Consider the following 16,368-nt stretch of genomic DNA (forward strand, 5'->3'; position numbering starts at 1 on the left):
CACTTCAGCGACGACTAGGTGGTGGTCGCTGTCCAAGTCGGCTCCACGGCGGTTCCGCACGTCCAGCAATGAGGACCTCCAAGTACGGCTGATCGCAACATGGTCAATTTGGTTGCGCGTTACGCCGTCGGGGGAATTCCACGTAGTCTTGTGGCACTCCTTGTGCTTGAATAGTGTGCCACCCACTACGAGGCTCCTTGCCGAACACAGCTCGCCGAAAAGTTCTCCGTTCTCGTTTATGTTTCCGGTGGCTCCATGCGGGCCCATGTAGTGCTCTCTTCCCTCATCGTCGCTGCCCAACTTCGCGTTGAAGTCGCCCATCAAAATCACAATGTCTTGTTTGCGAACGCTTCTGAGTGTGGCCTCAAGTTGACCATAAAAGGCGGCTTTCGACTAGTCAGTGGCGTCGTTCGTCGGAGCGTAACACTGTACGACGCTGATCTTACGGGCCCGAGAGTCAAACCGCGCCAAAATGATGCGCTCCGAAATCGGCTTCCAGTTCAGCAGGCTTTTCTTAGCACAGCGGCTGAGGAGAAGACCAACTCCATATTCCCGGCGTGCGCTCTCGTCTTCCTTGCCGCTAAACAGTAGTGTGGTGCCAAAATCTGCCTCTACTTCGCCAAACCCGTTCCATCTCGTCTCGCTCAATCCTAAGATGTGGACGCTGTAGTCCCTCATTACTTTAGCTACCTGGGGCAGCCTTTCAGGTCGAGCCATGGTTCTGACATTCCAGCATCCAATCCGTGTCCGTTGTTTCATGCCAAGGGTCGTCGTTAAAAAGGGGGTCCGGTTTCTTTCTTCTTGTGTAGGTTTCATAATCTATTTGGTTTAAGGGCGTGCAGGTGATTAGCCCACAGCACCCCGATCACGATGATGGGGCTGCCATCTTTGCGTTCGTGCCCGTAGAGCCAGACTTTTAGGGGGTACCCCAAGGCTTCTGGTAGCCTGTATGGTTTCATACGGAGTGACCTTCTCCGGCCTGTTGGTCCGCGGGAACTATTTTATTTCATTCCTACCCTGCTACTGTGAAGTAGGCGGGCATGCCCCTATCCGCCACCTGGGGACGCGTCTTCTAGGAGTGAGGCTCTCCCGAAGTACGGTAGTACTATTATTTATTCCTTGACTAGACTATGGATCAGACTAGACTATGGGTCCACGATTAAGGTGTATAAATGCACACATATTTATAAGCCTGACTATACATAGGTATTTATAAAAGTATGATCTAAATCTCTCTAGCCCTAGGGCCTAGCCCTTTTTAGGGTTCCGTACCCAAAGGGTAAAAACGGGACCATATTACTAAGATTCCGCTGTCCGTCTGTCCGTCCGTCCGTCTGTTTGTCTGTCACCAGGCTGTATCTCATGAACCGTGATAGCTAGACAGTTGAAATTTTCACAGATGGTGTATTTCTGTTGCCGCTATAAGAAATACTAAAAACCGAATATAATAAATATTTAAGTGGGGCTCCCATACAACAAACGTGATTTTTTTGACGTTTTTGTGTAATGGTACGGAACCCATCGGACTCGCCGACTCGCACTTGACCGGTTTTTATTAATTTACAATTGCCTGACACACCTGCATAACGTTTTTTAACGGCATTAAAATTCCTCATAAAAAGGTACCATAGGGCGATTTGCACAAACAACACGCAAAGGTGAATTTTACGTATTTAACAAACGGCGCGTGTACCCGTACCATGAGTGCGTTGACAGTGTCAAAACTGACATAATACGCTAACGCTCGCACTAATAGGGAACGTGCATGAACTGTAGACGGCAGCACAGGCACCCCCTGTTTATTGGCACCAAATAGAAATGTCTAGTTTTAGCTTCCAATGTAGGCCACAAGATGGCAGTACACAATGCACAAGAAAACGTACGTGAACGCACTTGCTTTGGCATGAAGTGTCAATGTATAGTTTTTATTTCCGATTCAGGCCACAAGATGGCAGTCCCTCCATCGCGCACGGTCCCTATATCGTCGCTATACTTACTCAACCTCATATCTGCAACAATCATTTGATGGAAATGTCGCTTTTCTTTCATTCGGAATACGGGTGTTTTTGTCATCAAATGAGTGTTGCAGATACGAGGTTGAGTAAGTATAGCGGCGATATGTATCCAGTCCAGTTCGAATATGAGCCGAATTCTATGTCTAAAATGTGACACCACTTGTCTGTATTTTGTAGCATGGTCACAGAATAAATAATAGTACTAGGTACAGAAGACTCGCTCTCTAACAAAACGCGTCTGTTACGATCAGAATGGCCGCTAGGTGGCGACAGCGCCACGCGCGGCTTATGGCTAGCCACCAAAATTGGTGTGCAACGGATGTACTTGTAGCTACCTGTAGCAAAGCGACGAAATCGCGAAGCGAGCCACGCCTGGTATTGGCCTTAAAGTCGACATTATAAGTTTAACCGTTACGATTGCGTAACAAGTAATGTAAAACATTTATTGGCCTTCAAATAGGGTATTGCGAAATGTAATAGACTAATGTTCATAACATTAATTTAGTGTATGAATTAGTGCTAACCGGTTTATAAATACGTTGTACTAAACTACTAACTGACGAAGCACTGGTGGCCTATCGGTAAGAGCGTGCGACTTTCAATCCGGAGGTCGCGGGTTCAAACCCCGGCTCGTACCAATGAGTTTTCGGAACTTATGTACGAAATATCATTCGATATTTGCCAAGTCGCTTTTCGGTGAAGGAAAACATCGTGAGGAAACCGGACTAATCCCAATAAGGCCTAGTTTCCCCTCTGGGTTGGAAGGTCAGATGGCAGTCGCTTTCGTAAAAACTAGTGCCTACGTCAAATCATGGGATTAGTTGTCAAGCGGACCCCAGGCTCCCATGAGCCGTGGCAAAATGCCGGGATAACGCGAGGAAGAAGACTAAACTACTTACTGACCAGCGTTGAAACTATATCTAAGCAAAAGGTTAGGAACAGAATCCCTTGTGTAAATCAATTCGATAGCGTGAAGACCGTGACGAGAATAGACTTTAGTCTATTTTTGTATAGGATTTTGAACAGCGCGCCAAGCGGGAGGTTTTGGAAACTCAAAATCCCATACAAATTGACACTTAACGCAAACGCGTACGTCACGTCACGCTATGGAATGAAATTTACACTAGGAGTACTGAAAAGAAGATATCAGAGCGAGTAGAAGTTTATCATACTTGCAAAACTATTGCGGCTATTTGGGTGTTAAAGGACCCTGGGCTGGGCAACTTTGTATGGAGCCCGGACCCAACGCCAACAGAAATTAGAGTATTATTTATTATTGTGGTGTTGTGGGCCTTTGAGTGTCGCATCGACCAGCATTGATCTATTGTGACGGCCCTTTAAAGTTCATTACTAATGCCCGTTGCATCCAGAAAGTTCCAGATTCTTTGGGCCGTAATGTTCTGTACCTCATAGGGTTGCACTACGTGTCGCCCTAGGTAGGTACTTCTTTTTGACATTAGTGGTCCACAAGAGCAGAGAATGTGCATTGCAGTCTCCTCTGACTCCGACTCTGAGAGTAAGGTCATTAGATAGGTATTTCTATGTACTTCATTTTTTTCTATCGGCACCAATCGGAATTCCTTTGCAGAACTGAGATATTGGTATTTTAGCCAAAATGTCGTCACCCTTATTACCTAGGCAATAGAGTCCAAGTAAGTAAATTAATTGCTGCAGGGTAGATGTTCGCTCGCCGCCGCGCGCCGGGCGAGCACACTGAATGATTTGCCGCGCTCGCCCGGCGGTGGACTCTATTGCCTAGGTAATAAGGGTGACGACATTTTGACTAATATACCAAATTCTCAGTTCTGCAATGGAATTCCGCTTGGTGCCCATAGAACGAAATGAAGTACAGAAAAATACCTATCTAATGACCTAACTCTCAACTCTATTTTGACGCATAGTCCTTTGTAACGATCCATATAAAATGTATGTGAAAATGCGTTACAAAACTGACATTTTATATATTTGGGACACATTTTTTTTTCTTTTTAAATCGATAGCCCTCATGATTCTGAGCAGAAATAACCCAAAAGTTGACAGATTTTTGAAAAAAAAGTAAATGGTACACTTTAATTCAGCGGTCGGCAACCTTTTAGCAGCCAAGGGCCACATGTAGTTAACGAAGTTGACGCGGGCCGCACTTTGGTAATATTTGTGACTTTATCAGACATTGTCGTTTGTCAATATTACATATAAAATAGCCAGGGAGGCTCGCGGGCCGCAAGCGAGAGGTTCGCGGGCCGCATGCGACCGCTGCCCATACATTTCTTTCATTTTTTTGCAAGAAAGTTACAATAAAACAACTAAAGAAAATATGTAAACGATCAAGACTATTTATGATAGTACAGTCAACTGTAAAAATATGGGTGTAGCCAACTTATTCAAAAATATGCCCCGTAGTTCTTAATTCGCTGACATAAGAGCTATGCGACATATTTTTGAGATGATTAGTGCACCCATATTTGTACACTTGACTGTACAGTCGACGTCAAATATATGTTTACATTTTTCGCCTTATTACAAAGGGGTAAGGTGCAAAAGTGTAAACATATTTTTGACGTCGACTGTATCATCGCCCACACTGTTAACTGACATTTCGTAAACCTTATTACAAAATTGACGACCGGTCTGGCCTAGTGGGTAGTGATCCTGCCTATGAAGCCGATGGTCCCGGGTTCGAATCCTGGTAAGGGCATTTCCTTGTATGATGATACAGATATTTGTTCCTGAGTCATGGTTGTTTTCTATGTATTTAAGTATTTATATATTATATATATCGTTGTCTGAGTACCCACAACACAAGCTTTCTTGAGCTTACCGTGGGGCTTAGTCAATTTGTGTAAAAATTTAATGTCCTTAATATTTATATTATATTATATATAGAAAGCTTAAGGTCCACCGATGGACAAGAGTGTTGCTGATTGTATTAAACTCCAGAGACTAAATGTACATTACAATGTACATAATCGCGCAATCTAATTGGAACCTATAAATCGTAAAAACAGATGTCAATCACAATGAAAAAAACAACGATGATCAAACTCTGGCCAACGTGGGACTCGAACCCACATCCTTGGATTTGCCGGTCCAACGCGTAAAATGCGTTACCAATTCTTGATCTTCCGTCAATCAACGCGAATTTAGTCATTGCAACTGTGACGTAACTAGCGACATCTGCATTTCAAGGTTCACAACCTTTTGACCACCTCTGAGGACATGCGTTGGCGCATTAGTTACCCCCCGACCACACAACAACATGGTAATGTTATACATATATATAACGTCCCACAATAAAAAAGGAAAAATATATTTACATCTAATTTGAACCTTTCATGAACCACATAAAGTAGCTTATCCTTTGTTTCATTGCTTTTTAAAACAAACGAAATTCGTTCCTATTTACTTGTAGAATAAGGTTCAATTTGAAAACTTTTTATGCTGGGTCTTACGAGGTTAAATCCGTTAAATCCCGTTGTATTGTAGATTGTAGACCAGTATCCAATAATATAGAATGTTTGAGTTTGGTTGCACGCCAACACTATTTATACACAAAGCTTGTCTAGTCACGGTTGAAGGGTTCCCATATGGCTCCTATATACACGTTGGGCCATCATACTGGCCCACTCATTGACGTATATGTGACGTTATCTATGAAAAGGGACCTTGTTGTCGATGGCGCTTACGCCATTACTAACGATGCTTCGATATAAAAACAATGCCGCACCACGCTGTGCGGTGTACGCGCCATCGACAATAAGGTCCCTTTTCATAGATAATGCCCCATATATGCCTTACGGACACTAAAAACGGTACTAGTTCAGTGGTGTCTCTCACGAATTCCAGCCAATCGTGCAGTCTAATGCAACTAGTTGCGACCAATAGCGCGCGTGATGCGAACTCATCAACAAATCGCGTTGTAGCGGTGTCACACCGCTGTAATGGCCCCTGTCATGCCTCATTATTATTGCCCGTAAGGCCAGTCTAGTATCTATGTCAATGGGCCCACTAAGTTGGGCCAGCGTGTAGAGAGGGCAGTGGTGTCGGATGGCTTATACACGGTGGCTAAAAAATAACTGCGTTCCCGTTGCCAGGGAGGTTTTGGGATTATACTGAGCAACTTTTACTATGGGACCAACCCCGAAATCGCGAAAAAAAAGTACCCTCCCATAGTAAATAGACCAGCCAAAATGTATGAAATAGCCAAATTTTTTTTACTGCCATCCAAGTCTGGCAATAGTGGCAATTCTCAAACACAAGAGTTTATACAGAGCAAATCAATCATCTTTCTTTAGTTTGGCCAAAAATGAGTAGTTTATATCTGTGTTACGTTACCAACGGACGCACGAGGTACTGAGGCGTTACGTTTTAATGACTACGTGAAAATACGGCAATTATATTAACGAGCGAGAATAATGAATGTCCGACAGACGGGCGTTTGTTAAACTCTAATCTACACCTATGTGCTGGATTGACCAACAAATAAATGCCCTTACCGGGATTCGAACCCGGGACCATCGGCTTCATAGGCAGGATCACTACCCAAGTACCCACTAGCACAGAATAAATAATAGTACTAGGTACAGAAGACTCACTCTCGAAAACGCGTCTGTTACGATCAGGACAGATATGGCCGCTAGGTGGCGACAGCGCCACGCGCGGCTTATGGCTAGCCACCAAAATTGGTGTGGAATGGATGTACTTTTAGCTACCTGTAGCAAAGCGACGAAATCGCGGAGTGAGCCACGCCTGCCACTAGACCAGACCAGTCGTCAAATGATAGTGAATCTAATAACTACAAATGTCTGGTTTAACCTGATAGTCCAGTTACGACTGAACTACTAATGTGTTCCTATGGCAATACGTGACATATTGTAATCTAGCCATTCTCAAAGTGTACTCCGCGGACCCCTAGGGCCCTACCAAAGAGAATTTGAAATAGAGAGTTACTGTCATGGTAAATTATGTAGCTACAGTACATTTACTGCCATCTTTCGACAAAAGATTAAAACTGTTAGAACGCCATTTGACTTTGATCATTAATCTTTCACTGATATGTGTTAACTTGTTAAATATTAATATTAACGCCATCTACTCGAGAGTAGGCTGAAGGTTATGGCGCCATCGCTCGAAAATATTGCACCATACCGTTGGCCTAGTATCGAGAAGATGGCATTAATATTTAACAAGTTAACACATATCAGTGAAAGAATAAGGATCAAAGTCAAATGGCGTTCTAAAAGTGTTAATCTTCTATCAAAAGATGGCAGTAAATTTACAGGGCTACATAATTGACTTTGACAGTCCGCCTCTATACATTCTATTCTCTTTGGCTCTACAAAGCCTCTGTGGGGGCTCCGCGAGAAAAAGCGACAACAAATCAATAACCAGCTCTTCTGTATCTCTGGTCCACAGTTAAATAGTGACAAACGATTTTTTTTATTTGGGGCTCCGTCAAATATTTCGCTATCCAAAAGGGTTCCGTCACCAAAAAAGTTTGAGAACCGCTGCTGTAATCAATGCAGGTTGTATTGCATTGAGATTCACACTAGCATGTGAACATACAGTTGCCATCAAATAAATCGGAGCGGCCAAGGTATCACAAATATCTAAACAAACACTCTGTTATAATACTTATAATATTTAAAACTTGCGTTTTGAACACATAACTTTGATTTAGCTCCTAGCCTAGTCGGTAGTGACCCTGCCTACGAAGCAGGAGTTCACGGGTTCGAATCCTGGTAAGGGCATTTATTTGTGTGTTTATCACAAATATTTGTATTTACATATAATTATATATATCGTCGTCTAGTACCCACAACACAAGCCTTATTGAGCTTACCGTGGGACTAAGATTGATCTGTGTAAAATTATCCTATAATATTTATTATTTAATTAATTCACAAACGTAATAAAATAATTTCGCGATAGACCCGTCTATAAATGTGAGTTAAAAACACTATGTTTTCAAAACATTATAGTGCATCATCGTTTGCTCGCGTTTCAATAGGCCTGTTGCAAGTAACAAAGAATCATGGAAATAATGGTTTCAACGAAACATATATGTTAATATGATTCTAAAAAATGGCCCAATCTCAGTATAAACTGAAGGATTATTAATATATTCAATAAAATAAAAGTGCAAAATTCTCCAATCGGCCATTTTTACTGAAACGCCAATCAGAAACGTTCCAAACAGTGACGTCATCAATCCATAACATATTTCTTAGAGCAACATAGACCGAAATCTATACGTGGGCACCAAAGAGTTCGAAAGGTGCAAAAAAAATGTTATTTCGCCACTAAACATTTATTACGTCCAAAAAATATTATTACACGATATAAAGTAGATATCTATTTGTTATTATTTAAATAAAATGCTAAATAATACGATATTTCAACAACAAACTTTTTTAATTATTTGGCTGAATGGAACTATCATTGCCATGTTGGCTGTCGTAACTAGAAAAAATAAAAAATTAAAAAGTAAAAGCGGCGTTCGGTGATTTTCACTCAAAATTTACATGTATCTAAATAATTCATCTTAAACTGCAACCGTGTGAGAGTTTTTGTGTAAAATGAGTTATTGTGATAAATTTTTGTAATGTATTTATCATCCCTAATCGTAATATATGGTGCTGAATTAACAATATCATTCGGATTCAAGGGAAATTCGTAACTGTAAGTATGTAAACAATATCTACCACCCTACCACCAACTAAATTATGACGTCACAAAAGGCATGCGAGGCGTTTTCGCGCGAAGTTTAAACTAGCTATAATAAAATGCAATTATCTATGTTAAATCTTATGAGTATAACTGAAATATAGTGTTTTTCAGAACTAATACAAGTGTACCGACGATATTAAAAGGGTTTTCAAAATTTGTCATCAGGCCTATTTTCAAGGCGATCATCTTCCTCGCATCTGTCCCGGCTTTTTGCCACGGGTTACGGGAATCTGGAGTCCACTTGGCAACTAATATTAAGAATTGGCGTAAGCACTAGTTTTTACGATAGCGACTGCTATCTGACCTTCCAACCCAGAGGGTAAACTAGACCTTATTTGGATTAGTCCGGTTTCCTCACGATGTTTTCCTTCACCGAAAAGCGACATAAATATCAAATGATATATCGTACGTAAGTTCCGAAAAAGTCATTGACACGAGCCGGGATTTGAACCCGCGACCTCTGGATTGAAAGTCGCACGCTCTTACCGCTAGGCTACCAGCGATTCACTTCAAGACTTTAAAGGGCATGTTCAGACATTTTATTATGTTGGACTTATTATGATGAAATTTAGCATGTAGACAACATTCATTATCTTTTTTATTACAACCCCAAAGGGTGAGGAGTATTGGCTACATAAGCGAAACCGCTGGCACAGCTAGTGTCACAATTAAAATAAAAACAAATATAACGGAGCGACATCGCTCCGCCGAAGCCGGATCGAGAATTCGAGATTAAAAAATACTTTTCACGCCAGAGAACACAACAGCATAAAACACCTCGACCGTAACTTCTATCGCATTTCGTAAGGATTATTGATGAAAACTCAGCGCTGCGCATTTAAAAACCATGAAACGGCCATCCAATTTGTGTCACCAGAACTAATATTGCTATAAAACTCACAAACACAACACAAAAACAAATCTGGATTCCAATGCGTGCACTATAAAACACCCAAACTTCGGACGCGACGGATTTGAAAATAGAAATGTTTGTTTTTTTAAAAGAATTAGTATTTGGGAAATTAAAAATGGCGCGCGGCGCGACCGTCTGTTGTGGCGCTGGGCGCTCGACTGGTAGTGATGTGACACGCCGACTGGTTTAACAATAAGTTAAGGATTACCGGTTTATTTTTATATAACCGGGACTTGTACTGAAGTAATAGGGATAATATAACCGGGACCAGACGAAAGCTAAGACACATTGTATCCCTCAAGAAAATAATGTAATTTAAATATATCAATGTAATATTTTCAGCCACTTAGCATAGGAATCTGATGGTTAGCCGGCTGGTATTTTTTTTCTTAAACAAAAAGAGGTACTTTTCATTACGGTACATACATGTCATTTGTTAATTAGAGCCATATTTATATTATACAATATGTCTTTGCATCTTAATGTGGTACATTTTGCGGAAAATGGCACATACAATCTCTTCTTTATAATCTAGGTTAAAACTGATTTGTATGTGACGAGTAAATACGTTAACTAATTGCGCTTTTAATCACCAACAGCACCAACGCAAAAAGAGGGGTGATATATCTATATATGTATATTATTAGGTTATATAAAAACTTTGTTCAATCGCTTGTGTGTTGGTTTGTTTTTTATTAATTATCTGTTACGAACCACCTAAACCTATCCCTATCTTATTATACGTTAAGCATTATATATTCATGTCATTAAACCTAAATCAGATATAAACTCACAATCAACATGTACATTAAATCGTCGAATTAATTTATTCAGATATACGTGTAGGATTAATTTAATTACATAAGTACAGTAAATGTAATAGTATATAATAAACATACGTGCGCTACATCGGGCCACGAACACTAAAGATTATTATTAAAAGTTATTACTTTAAGAGGCTCGATATTAAACATGATATCGAATTTCTTAACTTTGGAGGATTTTCAATGAGCAAATGCATTAAAATATACATTAATAATTAACAAACTTCAATTTCAAACATCACTTAACACATTCAATACCACTAAGTGCTACGGGTTACGCTCGTAGCGCGTAGCCACGGTTTCGTCGTAGGTAGCGCGTAGTCGCTACGAACAGTGTACCCGACAGTCGGGTTCTTGGTGTTGAATGTGTTAAGTATGATAATGAAGGTATGTACTTATTATTGTAGTCCTTAATACCATGATGATTGATTAAAACTATCCTATTTCCTCTATATTTGAAACAATGCCAAATTTAGTTTCGTTTATGTTTTATTTTCTTTATAATGTTAATAATAAAGAATCGGAGACGCGCATGTGACCCCCTGGAATTTCAGGCGGCCAGAGGCTCCGGTGAGCTTTGTATAAAAATGCAATTATATTTACGATGAACGCTAATAGGGCGTTAATGATAATTAACATAATTAAATGAAAATGTTATACATATGTGACAATCATAATGTTATGTGATAGACAGTTATTTATTGTATTTTTAACCTTTACAGATATGCAAGTATGACGTAATGTACAGCTGATAGACTATCTTTAACACTTGGCTAGCAATCACTAAGTGAATTGTGCAGTGAATGAATTTTATAGTAAAGAAGATCTCTTCTATAAGTATAGAAAAACCGGCCAAGCACGAGTCGGACTCGCCCACCGAGGGTTCCTTTTTAGTATTTGTTGTTATAGCGGCAACAGAAATACATCATCTGTGAAAATTTCAACTGTCTAGCTATCACGGTTCATGAGATACAGCCTGGTGACAGACGGACAGTGGTCTTAGTATAGGGTCCCGTTTTTAACCTTTGGGTACGGATCCTTAAAAATGGACAAGCACACAGATATTGAAATAGACGAAAATTAACCTTACAACTAAGAACATTAGCTTAAACATAAACAAAAATACCGTGAACTAGAAATTGAACCCAGGACATCGCGACCTGGAGATCGCTAGGTACTAAATAATTTACCAGGGTTTAAAAAATATGATATTATGTGAATTCGCATTAATATAATATTACCAGTAAATTAGTTTTATTGAATAATAATAAGAAATTAATTGAACTGCCATGAGAACAAGTTTCAATCATTATGATAGTATTCGCTTAATGAGTTTTCTCTTAAAAAAGAAATTAAAAGTTGAAGTTGTTAAATAACTTGCGGGAAATGAATAAAATTAGTAAATGTCGTTAAAACACAGCGACAGTAAATAAACATATGTGACGTTATCTATGAAAACGGACCTTATTGTCGATGGCGCTTACGCCATTAGTAACGATGCTCCGATATAAATACAAGGCCGAGCGACGCTGTGCGGCGTAAGCGCCATCGACAATAAGGTCCCTTTTCATAGATATTATAGAGAATGCCCCATGACTGACTGATTACTGACTAATTATCATTAAAATATCTTTTGGCATGTATCACCAAGTTTCTTAACTGCACTTCCCCCACTCCGGTATCATTATGAGTTTAATTAAATATAATTTATTGAATAATATATACGCAATTGCTTCTTTTACGGTAAATCTGCCGACAGTAATAATTATCAATATTTTTTTTAATAAATTAATGATTTAAACACTGGAATACATATACAGCGCATTATTTTATTATAAGTAATACTATCAGTCCTTCAATCGTAATAAATACAAAAAATGCTTCACTAACTTTTTTGACACAAGTGTAGAAAACAACTTTATCCAAGTACCCAAAAAAATCTACTATCAGAGTGACTCATAAGAAAAGTTCACTGAACTTATCAAAACGTTCAATTTAAAACCGATTCTCTTACTACTGAAAAAAAAGTTTACCTTTCCCCATAGAACGAAATCGATAAACAAATATCGCAAAAAATCGCTTGAGCGAGGTCCCATCACTATTCTGTAACAATTGACACGTATCGGGCATATTCCACAGTTGCTGTGAGCAACGCCTATCAGACCAGAGGGCCTTGTTGCCTCACTGTCGCACTTGTAAATTCGTACGTAAGTGTGACAGGGAGGCAACTCAGGCAAAACGTCGAACGTGGTTCGCGGTAGGCCCTCATAGCTGTACCACGAGTTAACACTTGACTTTTACGTTAGCGTCTGCGTAAACTCGATCCTAGTCCATCTCGCTCTGGCACTGATATATTGTTACGATAGAAAGGGAATGCGATCGAGATCACGCAGTCGCTAACGTAAATGTCAAATGCCAACTCGTGGTAGCCGTGATAGCGCATTCACATTGTCCTACCCTATACAGGATGTCCAGTAATAGGGTATTTTCCTACTAGTCAAATCAGTTACTTTTTTAGAACTGTCAAAACGATTTGCTAATATGGAATTTATATGAAACATCACGTCACGGTCAACTCACCTACTTTTCATATTTCTATCCGATTTATTAAATAGAACTTGTGTTTAAAAATAACTCCTATCTGTGTTTTTCTAATAATTATCTGGTGCTTTATTTCATGCATGGTGTAAAATAGTTTATTTTTAATACAGTATAATACCCTATTAACGGATAACCTTCTAACCCCCAACAGGGCACCATCGGCTATTCCAGAAAATGCACTTATAGGTCTAGTAAACGTTTCGTGGTAGGAGGTTGAGAAAATGAGATCTTCTAGTACAAATGTAGTGCATAATTATTTTCCATCGTATTTTATTTATTTATTTAAACTTTATTGCACAAAATACAAATAAAATGTACAAATGGCGGACTTTTTATCGGAAGCGTTCGTAACTTCGTATTCGTACTTGTCATGCTACTTCAGTCAACCTCAGTACTTTTTGTACCGAGACTGACTGAAATAGCAAGACACGTTCGTACGTTTCCGTGAAAATACGAAGAAAAATAATTATGCACTACATCTGTACCCAGAGTTAGACCAAGAAAAGTCTTGCAACGATTATGATAGCATATTCAGTGCAAGTGTTATATATACGTCATAATTTCATAGAAGTTTGACGTTTCAAATAACACTTGCACTACGTGTGCTATCAAAATCGTTGCAGACTTTTCTTGGGCTAACTCTAGGTATAGATGGTCAAGAAAATCTTGTCAGTAGAAAAAGGCGCGAAATTCAAATTTTCTATGGGACGATATCCTTTCGCGCCTACATTTTTCAAATTTGCCGCCTTTTTCTACTGACAAGATCTGCTTGACCCAGTATATTTTGTACCTGTGTCGGGAATCGAACCGGTTACCCGATAGCAACTAACAACGGAAGCGATTCGCCTCGCAACGAGGATGTTTTGCACAAACCGCATCGAAAACGGGCCAGCCGGCTCGTTAATTGTATTAATTAACTTTCATTACAATCATTATTATCGGCGAAGGAACTGGTATGTAAAACTGGTCTGAAGCGATCAAGTGTGAAGTCGAGGGTTGGTTTTTGATAATATTAACCGTTTTCCAAAAATGGAGGTTCTACACCCAGTTATAATGTTATTAACCCTTTGAAGCGCGACGAGCTCAAGGCACAGAATAAATAAAATAGTACTAGGTACAGATTTACAGAAGGTTCACTCTCTAACAAAACGAGTCTATTAAGGGGCCCACTGATTAACAGTCCGCCGGACGGTATCGGCCTGTCAGTTGTTCGGAACTGTCAAAATTTTGTTCTAAAGGGGCCCACTGATTAACAGTCCGCCGGACGGTATCGGCTTGTCAGTTGTTCGGAGCTGTCAAAATTTTGTTCTAACTGACAGGCCGATACCGTCCGGCGGACTGTTAATCAGCGGGCCCCGTAACTGACAGGCCGATACCGTCCGCGGACTGTTAATCAGCGGGCCCCTTTGGAACAAAATTTTGACAGTTCCGAACAACTGACAGGCCGATACCGTCCGCACGCGCGCGCGCGAGCAGGCGTCCGTTCCGTAGTGGTGCGCGGCAACTACTACTACTAGACACCAAAATAGGTGTGGGCCGCGTGTACTTGTAGCGACGCGACGAAATCGCGGAGTGAGCCACGCCTGCCTAGGTCTGCAAATTCAAACAGCTGCAGGATCTTTTTGAGAGTAACTCCTGCCCCTCAGATACATATTACACTCTGTATCTTTAGTAGGGAATGCGGTACTGGTACTGTTCCCAGAACCGGGACTGACATTTCCGGTACTGGGAAAGAACCGGGATTTCCCGGTACTTCGGTACTTTTCGGTACCGAGTATTTAGTTATTTACTGTTGTATTTTTGTTAAAAGATGAATTACTTAAGTAAAACGGAAAACTAAGAATCAATTTTATGTAGTTCAGTTTTAAACACAACCTAGAAAAGAACGAAATAGTGAAGATCAACACTAGCAAAAAGTATGAAGTTTTCTTACTTTCTTCGTACACTATGTAATGCACAAGATCTATAAGAAAAAATGTTACAAACTACCTATAATTGAAATAATCAAGAAATGGAAAAGCAACAGTTTTGTAACCTTTCACTAAACAAGAAAAAATATAACTAAATTCGTAGTTCTTGACGAAGGTATCTTCTTTTTGTGTCATATACCTGGAGTAAAATTTTCCTGATTGTGCTGGGAGATTTTGGCAGGGATTGACCAGCTTCTTCAAACACCTGTCTTTAATTGAAAGATGTGATAAGCAGTTTAAAAGTAACTCCGACGATTGCAAGCATGCGACAAATTATGTCATATTTGTTATTTTTGTCAGATTCGATATAGATAGTCTGTAAGTACAGTCGCCATCAGATATATCGGAGCGGCCAAGGTGTTCACAATATCTGAACACGCGCTCTAACGCCCTGACAATAGAGGCGTGTTCCGATATTTGTGAGCACCTTGGCCGCTCCGATATATCTGATGGCGACTGTACTTAGTTATTTCTTGTACTGGGTCCTGGTTGTGGGTCTGGCTGCACGTTAAGGACAATTAAAATATGTTTTTTTAATGCTTGCGTAATCCTTTAGTTGATTCACCTAAAGTTTTTAAAACTATACTGAACTGTTTGTTTCTTTCTTTTTCACATAGGTAATGTAAGCGCGAATAATAACAAAATAACATCATTTAGACATCAATAAGTACGTTCGGATTAGCCCCCTAGTCTACTTCTTTGTTTTAATTCACATATATGTATATACGATCGAACTACAACAGCTACAATACTTATATGTACTTGTAAGTATTTATCCGAAAACTTGAGCATGACATGTCAGGGTAGTTATCGCTCCCGATGTAGGGTCGCCAACGTCTGTATCGTAGCAAATTACCGAGCGGAACTAACCTTAGGCAGTCGAGATTGCGGAGTGCTGGAGTCTGGGTGCTACGGAGATTACGCGCCAAATTTTAAATTAATTGAATGCGTTTTACTTTACTCATTTTTCCGTACCGAAAAGTACCGAAGAACCGGGATTTTCAATACCAGAACCGGTACCCAAAAAGTTTAAATTTGAACCGGGAATTCCCGGGAGCATTCCCTAATCTTTAGGTACTTAAATAAAAGTAAACAAATAATTTGTAAATCGGCTAGTTATACCATTTATTGATTAACCAACCAAATACAAAACCACCTGGATCTGTTACTGAACGACCTGACTGTAACCTGATTTTGTTTGCTCTTTTTAGGGTTCCGTACCCAAAGGGTAAAACGGGACCCTATTACTAAGACTTCGCTGTCCGTCCGTCCGTCCGTCCGTCCGTCCGTCCGTCCGTCCGTCCGTCCGTCCGTCCGTC

At 40.1% G+C, this 16,368-nt stretch overlaps 1 protein-coding gene across 1 annotated transcript in view; it reads right to left on the reverse strand.

Annotated features, from left to right (window-relative positions):
- Positions 1-16,368, reverse strand: part of LOC134802182 (la-related protein 1-like) — a 125,350-nt gene that overhangs the window by 59,400 nt on the left and 49,582 nt on the right. The window lies entirely within an intron of this gene.

Source organism: Cydia splendana, chromosome 24 (genome assembly GCF_910591565.1).
Source record: "Cydia splendana chromosome 24, ilCydSple1.2, whole genome shotgun sequence".
In the NCBI taxonomy this organism is placed as follows: domain Eukaryota; kingdom Metazoa; phylum Arthropoda; class Insecta; order Lepidoptera; family Tortricidae; genus Cydia; species Cydia splendana.